This window comes from Squalius cephalus (assembly GCF_949319135.1).
Source record: "Squalius cephalus genome assembly, chromosome: 17".
NCBI classification, from domain to species: Eukaryota; Metazoa; Chordata; class Actinopteri; order Cypriniformes; family Leuciscidae; genus Squalius; species Squalius cephalus.
Genome location: NC_137138.1, coordinates 29,814,864 through 29,826,891, shown reverse-complemented (window position 1 = coordinate 29,826,891; position 12,028 = coordinate 29,814,864). Strand labels below are relative to the sequence as shown.

General features: G+C 45.0%; 1 long non-coding RNA gene across 1 annotated transcript; it reads left to right on the top strand.

Moving 5' to 3' along the window:
- The first annotated feature begins 5,622 nt into the window (after positions 1–5,622).
- LOC307145077 lies at positions 5,623–6,772 on the top strand. The gene is made up of 3 exons (XR_013818886.1): positions 5,623–5,769; positions 5,853–5,911; positions 5,979–6,772. It is a non-coding gene; the product is annotated as an uncharacterized lncRNA (long non-coding RNA).
- Positions 6,773–12,028: the final 5,256 nt, after the last annotated feature.

The following is a 12,028-nucleotide window of genomic DNA, read 5'->3' as shown; positions in this document are numbered from 1 at the left end:
GTACACCGACGCATGTATCATTCCTATTTTGCACCTGACGCACAAAGGACTTTTCCTTGCACAGACGCACGTCGGTAAATTAGGGAATGAACTTGCGCTCCTGGGATGGTTCAGCGAAAAGAGGAGGCGTGTTCCGGCGCAAACGTTCCTTGGTCCTATTTTGCAGTTCCAGAGAACAATTCTGCCACAGACCAGGAAAAACCTAGTCTAAAGTCAGTGGCACGTTATTCAGGTGCTATTTTAAGGGCGCATGCTTGGCCATAATGTAACATGTGCACAACGCACATACAGTTTGCTTCTCTCATCTACACAGATCCAGCAGTTCACATTTTTGCAAACCATACATAATTACAAGGAAAAATATTCCACACGAGCGTAATCATCGTGGTGTCCATGAAGATGTGAAAAAATAGGCATAAATCTAGCTTACACATTTACCAAAATTATAATATGCCTGTTAAACCGGAGCTAATTTGGGTGGGTTTCTCCAATCCCCATACAATGTCACTTCTCTGTCTTTTACGGCCCTGACGAGAACGTCGGTCTCCTCGGCTGTGAACCGCTCCTGGCGTGCGCCTTGCAAATCCGCCACTATAATAGCAATCCGCCATGGAACAAGCACACCTGCTTTTAAAGGGAATGTGAGATGATGCTCTGATTGGTTTATTGCACGTTACGCCCAAACCACACCTATGAGTAATGGGATGAATACAGTTTGTTTTTCTATGAGAGATGTCAAATTTCGTTGTATACCATGCAATGACAATAAAGGTAAAACTAAAACTAAACTAAACTAATGTAGCTACTTCAGAACAACCCATTTTAGATTGGGAGAGATCCGCCCACAAAGTTACTTGCGTTTCAGATCATTAAAATATGGCTCATTAGGTTGTAAATATAACTTGATTTGTAACCGGGCAAGACATAATTAGAGAGCTTATTTGCGAACAGGATGTGGTGGAGTGATCAACCGACCTACAGACTCTAGAAGAGATGTTACGGAAGCCCAGGACGATGCATTTTGTTGAAACAGCATGTGGTATGTGTACAAATGGCTGTTGCCGTAGGATAAAGCGAGCTACGCAATTATAGTTACACTAGACGCTAAAGTTGGTGAGCAAACTTTGTTGGCTTGAGAAGCTTAAACCTTGAGCAGGACTCAAACTCAGGTAACCTTAAGCACTGCTGCGGCACATCATAGCCCTGTCCACAAGGCTATTGCTCTGACATATGAAGTTTCCCACCCCAACTCCTCACTCTTATCTGTTCTTATCCAAACCAAGGATACAGGGGAAGTACTCTGGGTTCACATTCCGAGCTTGTTCTGTGAATGATCTGTGCGCGCGAACTGTACGTGATGTGCAAGTTATTGTTTGTAGAGTGTGAGCTACAAGGAAGCAGCGTGTTAGTTTAGAATGGTGATTTACTTACTTGTACAATAAAAAAAAAAAAAACTGTTTAGTGCTTGAAGTATTAACTCTTTCCCCGCCAGCATTTTTTTTAAAAGTTGCCTGCGACCGCCTGCGTTTTTGATAATTTTCACAAAAATGTCATGGCCTCTAGATCTGTACATGCAATATATCAATAGAAATAACAAAGCTCTGCTTTAAAAACATACAAACAAACAAAAAGAAGTTTTATTCTAGCTTAATGCATTTTTTTTATCAACACATTTCAAGTTTCATAAAAAAAAAAAAAAAAAAAAAAACATTTTGAGCAAAAAGCTGAGAAAATCACGTTTTTGTCAAAGACTACCTCCAGATCGGACAATGTTCAAAACATAGAGGGAGTAGATTGAGTCGATCAATACCCCCAAAGCTTGCACAGTCCTATAGCTCTTCCTGGGTCAAAATTTCATTCAGTAACATTAGGCAGTTTTGATTTATATGCTGTTTAATGTTGGTGATCATATTATTTTACATATGCTTATGATTAAATATGATATCACTTTTTTCTGCATCTTCCTCGAACATGTTTTGATCAGAAGATTCAGTACTCTTTCAGAAGATGTATAATAGCGCCCCCTACTGTATAACAGTGAAAACACGGAAGGCCAGAAAAATTCTGTCAATAACGTGGGAAGAGTTTTCTCGAAAATGAAGGAAATTTCCGTCAATAAGAGTCAAATCTCTCAGAGGAGTAGCAGTCAAAAAAAAAAAAAAAAAAAAGAAGTCTCAGAAGAAGAGGGAATAATAATAATTATAAAAATTTAAATAGTATAATATGTTGGCTTCTCAACCAACATAATAATCATTTAATTTGTGGCATCTATGGGGGAACATTGATCAAACTATTTCAGTGTAGCGTTTGAAAGCGATGCAAATCCAACCATGGACATACAGTAACACAAGGATTTGAGCAGTGTTCTTGAGGGGGACTGAGGGGGACTGAGGGGGACTTAGCAGGTGGAGGCGGAGAGTGGGAACTGGCCAGAACTAAATCTGAGGCGCAGCCCTGGCTTGCTGCAGGCCTGCTCAGACGGTGTTAATGTGGTCATGTGCAGGTTGTAACGCTCAAATCCACAGAAGTCGAAGATGATCATAAAATAACATATGATTTATTACAAACTCAGAATGTCAAGCCAACATGCCAGACAATGTGCTATACACGAACAACAACAAACAATGAACAGAGAAGAAAACGGAACTTAAGTACAGATACAAACAGTCTACTCCATCAGGATACTCCTATAAACACGAACCCCGTCTGATTGGTCGTGGCGGCGGTGTTGCAACAATCTATAGAGATATTCTCAATGTTACTCAGAAAACGGGCTATAAGTTTATTTCGTTTGAAGTACTTGTGTCACGGGGTGACAAATAAGCCCGGGACTATCCCTGCTAGAGAAATGTCCCCGCTGAGATTTGGGAAGCGAAACACCGTCCCAAAGCCTGGGTGAGTGCCTGTCGCTATGGTAACCTAGTGGCGGATTGACAGCAGGTGTGGGTAATTTGCGCTGAGCGTTTGAATGGGGCCACACTAGCTCATGAGAGTATAAAAAGTCAGAGGAAGAGAAAGTGAGGGTGGTTCTTCCCCGGGACGAGGAGAGGTGAGGCGTGCAGTACGTGAGCGGCCGTGGCGGGAGGCCGCGGGAGAGAGAGGACGAGAGAGAGAGAGACAGACGAGAGAGACAGATGAGAGAGACAGATGAGAGAGCCAGAGAGAACTTCGGCTGGATTGCGGGCGGAGGCCTTGGTGCACTGTGGGTCTGTTGAGTTGCAGTTTTATTGTGGAAATGAGCACGAGTGAAACCTTACAGGGTGTGGTGGAAATGTGAGTGTGGGAATTGTTTCTGCTGTTCACTCGCAATCACAGCTGTCCATTCCTCCCTCTGTCTGAGTCCAGTGAAGAGCCTGCTAATGCTTGAGGAGCCTGCTAATGCTGTGAGTTACACGTGTCTATTCCTCCCTCTGTCTGAGTCCAGTGAGGAGCCTGCTAATGCTTGAAGAGCCTGCTAATGCTGTGAGTTACACGTGTCTATTCCTCCCTCTGTCTGGCTCCAGTGAAGAGCCTGTTGATGCTGTGAGTTACACGTGTCTATTCCTCTCTCTGTCTGAGTCCAGTGAGGAGCCTGCTAATGCTGTGAGTTACACGTGTCTATTCCTCCCTCTGTCTGAGTCCAGTGAAGAGCCTGCTAATGCTGTGAGTTACACGTGTCTATTCCTCCCTCTGTCTGAGTCCAGTGAAGAGCCTGCTAATGCTGTGAGTTACACGTGTCTATTCCTCTCTCTGTCTGAGTCCAGTGAAGAGCCTGCTAATGCTGTGCCGAGAAATGCGAAGAGAACGCTGAAGAAGAGAACGCGGAAGCTGTGAATTATGTTCATTCCTCTCTCTGTCTGAAGGTGCTGAGAAACGCGAAGAGAACGCTGAAGAGAATGCGGAAGCTGTGGATTATGTCCATTCCTCTCTCTGTCCGAAGGTGCTGAGAAACGCGAAGAGAACGCTGAAGAGAATGCGGAAGCTGTGGATTATGTCCATTCCTCTCTCTGTCCGAAGGTGCTGAGAAACGCGAAGAGAACGCTGAAGAGAATGCGGAAGCTGTGGATTATGTCCATTCCTCTCTCTGTCCGAAGGTGCTGAGAAACGCGAAGAGAACGCTGAAGAGAACACGGAAGCTGTGGATTATGTCCATTCCTCTCTCTGTCCGAAGGTGCTGAGAAATGCGAAGAGATACATGAAGAGAACCTGAACTGAAGAGACTTTTAACATTGTTTTTATTATTTAATAAAGAGTATATTTATTTTGAATGCTGTGTCCGCCATTTCCTTTGTGTCCACGGCCGGCTCCTCAGGGGCGGCACGCAAGCGAAGGGGTGGGCGGCCCGCTGGCGCTCCACCCCGACCTGTGACACTTGTACTAAATGTTACGCTCTTAGATGTTAGAAAAACATCCCTATTATCTCTAGCCTTGGCTACCGTATATAGACCGCCTGGGCCTTACGCGGATTTCCTAAAAGAGTTTGCAGATTTTCTCTCAGACCTATTAGTTAATTTCGATAAAGCATTAATTGTTGGAGACTTTAATATCCACGTAGATAATTCAAATGATGCGCTAGGGGCTGCGTTTACAGATTTATTAAATTCCTTTGGGATTAAGCAAAACGTTACCGGACCAACTCATCGTTTTAATCATACACTCGATTTAATTATATCACATGGAACCGATCCAACCGATATAGATAAAATTCCACAAAGTGAAGATGTCACTGACCATTACATGGTAACTTGCATATTACGTACCCCTGTAATATATCATGCTGCGCCGCGTTATCGATTAGGCAGAACAATCCTTCCATCCACCATAGATCATTTTTCAAATAGCTTATCTGATTTGTCTCAGCTGCTCAGTGAACCCAAACAAACAGATGAACTTGAGGAATTAACTAGCACTATGAGCACCATTCTCTCTGGTACATTGGATATTGTTGCACCCATTAGACTAAAAAAGGTCAGAGAGAAAAGTAAAGCACCATGGTACAACAATACTACGCATGTTCTAAAGAGAGAAACCCGTAATTTAGAGCGTAAATGGAAAAAAACTAACTTAGAGGTCTTTAGAATCGCATGGAAAGACAGTATGTCACGTTATAAAAAGGCCCTAAAAGAGGCCAGGGTTGAACATCTCCGCAATCTAATAGAAAACAACCATAACAATCCTAGGTTCTTATTTAACACCGTCGCTAGACTAACAAATAAACAGATGTCTCCTGAACAAAATATTCTGTTACAGTTTAGTAGTAATGATTTCATGAAGTTCTTCACTGAGAAAATAGAAAACATCAGAACCACAATTGTAAACGTTCAATCCTCAATCGCGCCTTATAATTCGGCCTCAATTATCACCCCGCAAGAACAATTACAGTGCTTTACAACTATAGAACAAAAAGAGTTAAATAAACTTATCATTTCATCTAAAACAACAACATGTTTATTAGATCCTATGCCAACTAAACTATTGAAAGAAGTGTTACCTGTAGTGGAAGAGCCTCTCCTCAATATTATTAACTCATCTTTATCATTAGTGTGGCAGTATAGGTGTTTGACTTCAGGCTACTATTGGTTGCTTCAGGTTTATTTATTAAACCTATCACAGCTAAAGGCGGAGCATATATATACCTGCCCTGTATTGAGTCCCGTCACGAAGCTTCCTTGCTTTTCCGGTTCCGCATGCTGTGAAGAGGCATGCGGGAAAATTGTTTGTGTGGTCCCATGGCATATAGGAGAACGAGTACTGTCTCCCATGGTTGATGTGTTTGCAGCCTCTTCACAGGTAGGAACGCGGTCGTTTGTAGCGTCATTCCTTCCCTTATAGGGCAGTGGGTAAATTGAAATGCCTTGTGTTTTATGTTACAGCGTGCACGTTGATTTATGGGCACTTCGGACTGCCGTGACTGGGATTCCTCGTACCCCAAGTATGCAGGTTATTTGTATATGTGCGTCATGCTCTGATATGTCTTTTAATTAAAGTTGTCGTTTCAGAAGCGCAGCGTATTCTGCCGAGTAGCGGGGAGGATTCCGTTGCTGGGGTTACCCGACGTTCGCTCGTTGATTACGGAGCGCTGCTGTTTTGCTGCTGTCTCAACTATATTAAAACGAAAGGATTCGCGTCAATTTCATTCCACTCTGGCTGCGGCCGAACAAGAAACTGTTAGTGCTTTAATGGCGTATGCAGGTTGACAGGAGGAATATCGCCGCCCTGCAGTTTTAGCGTGTTTGTGCGTGTGTGTGTGTGTGTGCGTGTGTGTGTGTGTGTAGGCAACGTGCGAGTGTGTGAATGTTTACAAGGAGAGTGTTGTGTGTTTGGTTATTGTTTTCTTTCTAAGGTTCATTGTTTAGTTATTTTGTTATTTTGTATCTGTTTCTACTGTGAACTGTATGTAATTATTCTCTGTATATTCTGTTTTTGATTTCGTTAGGAGTTGAGTGTCCAAGAGCAAAGGGGCGGGGCTTGACTTGATTATTTTTGTGCTGTGGATGTGCACCGGTGTGAAGGTGATACTGATGTGGTTATTGCTTTGGTTTTTCTTTTGCATTTTTGGTGTTACTTACGGAGTGTTGTAGTGCTCATTGAGTGTCCCCCCTGCTGGCCTCACTCAGTCCTGTTGTCTGATTATTTGAGTTGTGTTTTTGGTTTAATGTATTTATTTTGTATTTATGTTGTGAAGTTCGTGTAACTTATCGTGGAAGTATTATTTTGAACAATTGTCCTTGTCTTGTCCTTGTCTTGAATTATTACACCTGTGTCCTCTAATAAAAAAAGTAATTATTTATTCATCCACGTCTCTTGTCCTGTTAAGGGAATAAATCTGTGCAGCCTAATTCTTAGGTTGGTTTTCCTGGGTTGAGAATTCCCAGGTGGCGTAGTCATTACATTAGATCCTTAGTAACTCCTCTTAATGCCACATTAGGTTATGTTCCAAGAACATTTAAACTGGCAGTTATAAAACCTCTCATTAAGAAACCACAATTAGATCCACATAATCTAGCAAATTATAGACCCATTTCAAATCTACCTTTATGTCTAAAATACTAGAAAAAGTTGTGTCCTCTCAACTGGGCTCTTTCTTGCAAGAAAATGACATCTATGAAAAGTTTCAGTCTGGGTTCAGGCCGCATCATAGCACTGAAACTGCGCTCGTTAAAATCACAAATGATTTACTTTTAGCTTCTGACCAAGGCTGTATCTCAATACTAGTTTTACTTGATCTTAGTGCTGCGTTCGATACTATAGATCATACAATACTCTTAGATCGACTACAAAATTATACTGGTGTTCAAGGACAAGCATTAAGCTGGTTTAGATCATATTTATCTGACCGCTACCATTTTGTTTATTTAAATGGAGAAAAATCGATCATAACTACAGTAAACTATGGAGTGCCGCAGGGATCTGTCTTAGGCCCTCTATTATTCTCAATATATATGCTGCCACTTGGAAATATTATAAGGAAACATGGAATTAGTTTCCATTGTTATGCTGATGACACTCAAATATATATTTCATCACGGCCGGATGAAAACGCTAAATTATCCAAATTGACAGAGTGTGTTAAAGATATAAAAGATTGGATGACGCGCAATTTCCTTTTATTGAATCCAGACAAGACAGAGATAATACTTATCGGTTCAAAAAACCACCCACAAAACCTCTCACAATACAACTTTAACATAGTAGGATGTCCTGTTACTTCATCCTCTACAGTAAAAGACCTGGGTGTTATACTAGACTGCAACCTGTCTTTTGAAAATCATATTTCATATGTTTCAAAAACAGCCTTTTTCCACCTTAGAAACATTGCTAAGCTACGTAACATGCTATCAGTTTCTGATGCAGAAAAGTTAGTTCATGCATTCATGACCTCGAGACTAGATTACTGTAATGCTTTATTAGCTGGTTGTCCTGCATCCTCAATAAACAAGCTACAGTTAGTCCAAAATGCCGCCGCTAGAGTTCTTACTAGATCAAGAAAATATGATCATATAACACCAATTTTATCATCTCTACATTGGTTACCTATAAAGTCACGTATTAATTACAAGGTATTGCTACTGACTTATAAAGCCCTAAACGGCTTAGCTCCAGTCTATTTAACCGATCTTCTATCGCCCTATAATCCATCGCGCTCTTTAAGATCACTAAATTCGAGGCTTTTGGTCATACCTAGGATATCCAGATCCACCAAAGGAGGGAGAGCATTTTCACATTTAGCTCCAAAACTCTGGAATAGTCTTCCGGATACTGTTCGTTGCTCAGACTCGCTCTCCCAGTTTAAAACTAGATTAAAGACGCATCTCTTCAGCCAGGCATTTATATAATACTTTTAATCTTACAGTTAAATCCGGTCTCTAGTTCATAAACGCCAGAGGAGAACTGGCCCCCGACTGAGCCCGGGTTCTCCCAAGGTTTTTTTTTTTCTCCATTAGGTCACCTGATGGAGTTTTTCGGTTCCTTGCCACTGTTGCCTTTGGCTTGCTCAGTTGGGGATATTTGGGGATATTTAATTGAATTAATCAATCAACGATACCATTGATCAGCATTACCAAACGTGGACGTTCCACTAGAAACAAACATTGATGTATTGTTTTAATTTATTACTGTGAAGCTGCTTTGATACAACCTATGTTGTGAAAAGCGCTATATAAATAAACTTGACTTGACTTGACTTGACAAACAAGGTAATTAATCACACACAGCTGAACCAAATAAACTCATAATGACGGTGACCATGGTAACAAAGGAGGAGCGGGAAAATGAACATAGGAAAACAGGATCTGATAAAATACAAACTCAAAGTCCACAAACTAAAAGAAACTGAACATAATTGTAACAATACACCCCCCTCCGGCAAGGCACGACCTTGCGGCGTAACAAAAAGATGGCAGAGGAACGGATTGAGGGGGTTTAAGAGGTGGGCAAGGAGGTGGCGAAGGGGTGGTGACAGGAGATGGTGACAGAGGAGGGATGTGAGGATTATGACTATCACCTGGCGGCGATGATGGGAACAGCCCGATGGCACAGACCCAGAGCTCCCCAGTGTCAACCGTCCATGACGTAGTAGAGGGACGGAGGAGCCAAGATGGTGTAAAGGCTGACAACAACTGGGGGACGACCGACGTAGATGAGGTCGATGGATCCACAGGCACAGATGGAGAGCCGATGGAAACGAGCAACATCGCTGGCACTGGAGACCTCAGTGATGCCACGGCGAAAAGTGTCAGAGGCGAAGCCAGAGTACCCGAGGGCTGAGGTGGAGCCGGAGTGATGGAGGACAGGCGGGAAGATCCAAGGCGAAGCCGACAGGACGACAGGCCAAGATGGAGCGAAGAGTACAGAGGCTGGAGGCTCAACCTCACAGGGACTCCCTGGCCAAGAGCTGTAGACATCCGGCGAGGCTGGAGGACTGGCTGAGTTTTGCGGAGCCACAAAACTTGACAAGACAACAGTAAGAATAACACAGTCTATGCAGATTGATGAAATGAAGTTATCATAGTTCATACAGTCATTAAGTCTTGGAAATGTTGCCGCAGTTGTTCTGCATTAGTTTATCTCAGTTTTTTTCTGTTTCTGTGTGGTTCTGTTTTCCCTGTGTTGCCCAGTTTCCTAGGGTGTGCCAGTTTCAGTCGAGAACGTCAGACGTAGTCAATGTCGACTGAATGGGGATTACGCCTAGTGAGCCTGTCTTCTTCGTACTACTATTTAATCAAGCCAATTCAACATTGGCGTGCGTGATTACACGCTCCGCCCCGCCGCGAGGGTATAAACACGGACGTGGACGCTCGCACCAGTTGCCTTTCGCTTCGGAGCCGATCGGATGTCTCTGAAGTTACTACTGTTTACACAGCAAGCGAGTGTGTCTGTGTTCTGACGGGAAGACCTCCCAGTGTTGGTGTTTCTACAGCGTGAGTGCAGCGGTGATCATGAGCTTCTTGAGCTCTTAACTGCTGTTTTAACAGCAACAAATTTCTATTTGTTTGTGTGTTTGACGGTTGGTTAGAGGGCGAGAAGTGAGTGCTTCACTGTTTCAGTTCACTGACTCAGTGTTGCCGCAGTCATTCCCTCTGTGCTCAGGCACTGGTGACGTTTCCTAAAAGAGCAACATGGTGCATTTACATCTTTTTCAAAATAAATAAATAAATAATATAAAAGAAAGAAAGAAAGAAAGAAAGAAAGAAAAAGATGTTTCTGGATGCATTCGTTCCCTGTCTCTCTGTAACGGTGTTGAGGTCGAGACTCACCTTTGTCCGCGAAGCGTGAGTCCCCATTACCACACCCCGCCTTCGGGTGCCGCGTGGGGTGGGTGACAGGAGGATCAGTGACAATGTTGGATGTCTCGCCCGGTAACCATTCCCTGTGGGCTCCTCACTCCTCCCTTCCACCGCAGCCGGTGGAGTCCCCCATGGAGCGTGCTGCTCCATCCGTGATGGGTGGACCGGCCGTTTCACCTGGGGCTCCCCCAGAGGACAGGACGCCGATTGTAGCATCAGAGGGTGAGCTGGCCTCTGGAGATGATGACTCGACTGCATTGTCTCCCTCTGGGAGTGTAACGTTGCTTGAGCCGGATCCAGAACTTTCACGAAGTGTATGGAGAGCTTACTAGGTCGTGGATGGCACCTTTTACTGCTGAAAACTGCCTGAGTGGTTCTTCCCCCCTCGCTACCCTTGAGGGAGGAATGGTGAAGGATTATGAGGCTATCCCTCCAGTGGAGCGGTCTGTTGCGACAACAGGTGCACCTGTGTCCAACGGCCGCTGCTTATGGGGGATCCTTGTCTCCCCTCGCAGGCCTGTGAGCTCGCGTCAGGTTTGATGGTCAGAGCTTACAGAGCTTGCGGGCAAGCTGCCTCCTCTTTGCATGCCATGGCGTTGTTGCAGGCCAGGCCAAGACACTCATGGACATGCACGAGGGTAGTCTAGACCGTGCGCTCATGAGTGAGCTCCACACTGCTGCTGACCTCGCCCTCACTGGCACGAGCGTTGCAGCGTGCACAGTTGGTCTAGAGATGTCCACCCTAGTGGTCCAGGAGTGCCATCGTTGGCTCAGCCTGGTTGAGATGGTGGATGCGGACAAGGTTCGGTTCCTGGACTCCCCAGTTTCCCAGATTGGGTTGTTCGGCGACAGGGTGGAAAGCTGTGCCCAACAGCTCTCCGCCGCCCAGGTGCAGACGGAGGTCACCCGACACATCCTGCCCCGGCGGCCCGCTGCTGCCTTCATCCGTCCGCCGGGGGCAGATCCTCCGCCTGCCCATCGCCGAGGGCGTCCCCCTGCGGCTGCCTCCGCTCACGTCGGACCATCGCAGCAGCCTCCACCCAGGTCTCGACGTGGAGCCGGCCGCAGGAGGGCTGCCCAGCCCATTACAGGCGCTGCCAAGTCAGGTGGTAAGCGACAGCGTAAACGCTGAATCTGGATGGGCCAACCAGGGATGGAAAAGTTGCTCTTGGAGTGGCCAACGATCCACTCCCTCCAGCCGGTGGAGAGCCGGTTGGAGTTTTTTGTTTTGTGTTGGTCTGTTCCTCCGTTGGCTCCTGTAAAAAACTGGGCCAGCGGTACCCACATTTTCAGAAAAAGAGCAAACTTCTCTATTCCTGGGTCTGGATAGCCTTGCACCCCTCAGCCCCCTCTTGGTTGCCAGCCGGCAGCTTGGTGCGGTTTGAGGACCCGGTGGAGACAGGTAAGTGTTGCACTGCACACTCACATCTCTGTCTTTCACCTCGCTGCCCCACCTCAGGTATGTCTGTGGTCTCCTGTGCCTGGTTTGTAGAGGCGAAAGAGCTTCCCAACCAGTCTGGACCAGTTTGTGACTATCAGACTCATGATAGCCGACGCCCGCTCAAGTTCAGTGATAATTATCACACTAGGTGTTGAGCAGACGTGTTCCTGAAAAATCAGTGATGTTCATCACACCTAGTGTTGAGCAGTGCTCCTGTCTTGTGCGCGCATGTCGAAGGACACGATAGTGCCGCTCCCTGCAGCCGATATGAAGGCCAGTTTTTAAGGAACTCGTCCTTCATGTACCTAGTACGAGGTGGGTC